The sequence below is a fragment of the Berghia stephanieae genome, chromosome 15 (genome assembly GCF_034508935.2).
Source record: "Berghia stephanieae isolate SIO BIC M18660-M18661 chromosome 15, UCSD_Bste_1.3, whole genome shotgun sequence".
NCBI classification, from domain to species: domain Eukaryota; kingdom Metazoa; phylum Mollusca; class Gastropoda; order Nudibranchia; family Aeolidiidae; genus Berghia; species Berghia stephanieae.
This window is the reverse complement of record NC_088374.1, coordinates 14,705,235-14,707,734: the sequence shown is the minus strand read 5'-3', so window position 1 is coordinate 14,707,734 and position 2,500 is coordinate 14,705,235. Positions and strand designations below refer to the sequence as shown.

The 2,500-nt window shown below is 39.8% G+C and overlaps 1 protein-coding gene across 1 annotated transcript in view; it reads right to left on the bottom strand.

The window, feature by feature from the left end:
• The window catches only part of LOC144960305 (uncharacterized), a 45,043-nt gene extending 44,112 nt beyond the window's left edge, over window positions 1-931 (bottom strand). Inside the window, exon 1 of the mRNA XM_078893363.1 lies at window positions 629-931. The gene's annotated coding sequence lies outside the window, so the exon portion shown is untranslated. The remainder of the gene's footprint in view (window positions 1-628) is intronic.
• Window positions 932-2,500: the final 1,569 nt, after the last annotated feature.

Genomic DNA, 2,500 nt, shown 5'->3' with positions numbered 1-2,500 from the left:
CCCACGACCCTCCGACCCGAAAGCGAGTGTCATACCACAAGACCACATAGCCGCACTAATTATTAAAGTAAACTAGTCATTGAGGGCCATTGGGCCCATGGAGTTCATCCCGGTTTCTATCGCTTGAAACGGACAATAGCAATTGCTTGTTACCCTTTGGATAGGACACTAGTTTGCGACAAAGCACTTTCCACCAGATCAAGGATACCCACCTACCCAATCAAAGAAATCACGACGGCACGTGTATTTTTTAACTGTTTTGATACGTGGTACTCATTCAGAGGCAATCGGAGTTTATCCCGGTTTTCTATAGCGTGAAACGAACGGACAATAGCAATTGCTTGCCATCCTTTGGATAGGACGCTAGTTTATCGCAAAGTACTTTCCGCCAGATCTAACAGACCCAGTTACCCATTCACTGCTGGAGGGTACCCAGAGGGATCAGAAAAAAAAAAATTAAAATAAATCTCCACTGTACCCAGGACCGATCGTGGTTCTCGTCCCTTTGCGTGTGAAGCGAGTGCTCTACCAACTGAGCGATCGGGACCCTAATACTAAAGTAAGAGACAGATATTCATAAACTTTATAAGGGAAACAAAGCAGAGACTTCGATAACACGTAAACTTACCTTATTGGAGACGAAACTGGTCAAATGCATTGAATATTTATTTTTTGTTTGTTTATGTTAAATTAAAGAAAACATGACATTAATTAAAAACATGTTTTAAATAATACAAATATTTACACAAATTAATACAAACACGATGAACATCCTTGTCTATGTTGCTTTTTAAAAATCGGCGAAAGCACTTGATTTGTTATAAATTCAATATTCATAGAAGCAGAAGAAGAAGAAGAAAAGAAAACATGGTGATTATTTTGAAACGATTTAAATCCCCCGGCGTAGTTTTTGTTGGTTGTTGTCAATTTTTAATCACAAAAACCCTTTTGTTTGAATTCGTTTTTTGACACGGAGCACGCACGTCGGCGCCGGTATTGTACATAACCCCAACACACACACACTTACACCATAAAACCCACAGTACAGTTTTTCGTTACACCCCATTGATAAAGCACTCACACTGCACACGATACAAAATTTCCCCACACCCAGCCACGGATATATTATACCCTTAACCACGTCTTTCTTAAAATACTCTCTTTCACACACAAAAAAAAACAATTTTTAACCCAAAAACCCACAAACACACCACCCCAAAAAATACAAACGCTCAAAATAAACAACAACACAATTGCTTACACACACAAATCATTGCTTGCACTCTCTCTCACACATTCACACACACACGCAAACACACACACACACACACACACACGCACAAATACAAACAGCTCACAGATATATACTTATACACACACAATTGCTTACACACACAAATCATTCTTGCCTCTCTCACACACATAACACACACAGCACACACACACACACACACATAATATATATATCCCTACACACGCCATTGCTTACACACTCTCTCTCTCACACACACACACACACATACACACACACACAAACACTTCAAACTTAACCACACATAACATCAAGACACACAAAAGTATAATCATTATCATAAATTTCATACCACCATAATCTGAATAAAAACACGTATTTAAAAATTTGGCCAGAAAACTCGTCTTTCAAAAAATCGATTATTTAAAATAACCATCGACTTTCCAAAATATTCCCAAAAACCTGGAGCCTTTGACGTCCCGGGTTTTTGGGGTTTTTTTTCAAGATAGGGTATTTAAAAGTCGTATTTGACGGCTAATTTTTTCTGGCCAAATCATTAAATACGTGTCTTTTTTTTTTTTTAGGGCGGTGGGGGAAGGGGGGGGGGGGGGGGGGGGGGGGGGGGGGGGGGGGAGGGGGGGGGGGGGAAAAAGGGGGGGGGTCGGTCAGGGGACGATAGTATAGACCTAGCCTATCCCATCTTTTTTGTTGATACTATATCAAAGTGACAATTTTGAGAGCAGGCACTGGTGTAAGATAAGGATCTGAAAGGTCAGATAAAGACACGCAGATAGAAAAGTACAAGAACAAAAAATAATCCGATCAAAAATTTTCTTAGCCTCCTCGACGGGGAATCAAACCCTCAGACCTTCGATTCCGGGCGACACGTGTTTACTTTATACTTGTTGTTACCTGACAAAAGGCCATTTTTATTGATCATCCCCATTTCCAAAAAAAACCTCCAATTAACCCCTGTTTTCCCAATTTTCCCCCACCCCCCCCCCCCCCCCCCGCAAAAAAAGGCTTTATAAGAGAAATATCCACTAAACGTGCCAAAGGTTTACAAAGAGCCCCTGCCAACACCAAAAACTGAAAGGGAGGCGAGCGAGACATGAGGCGTTAGGCGATTTACAATTTTTTTTTCTTTTTTAAAAAAAGTAGAGTTTTGCTAGATGATAAAACAGAATTAGGAATTTGGGTTTTTTTTTTTGTTTTGTTTTTTTTTTTTTCTTTTTTTTTTTTTGTTTT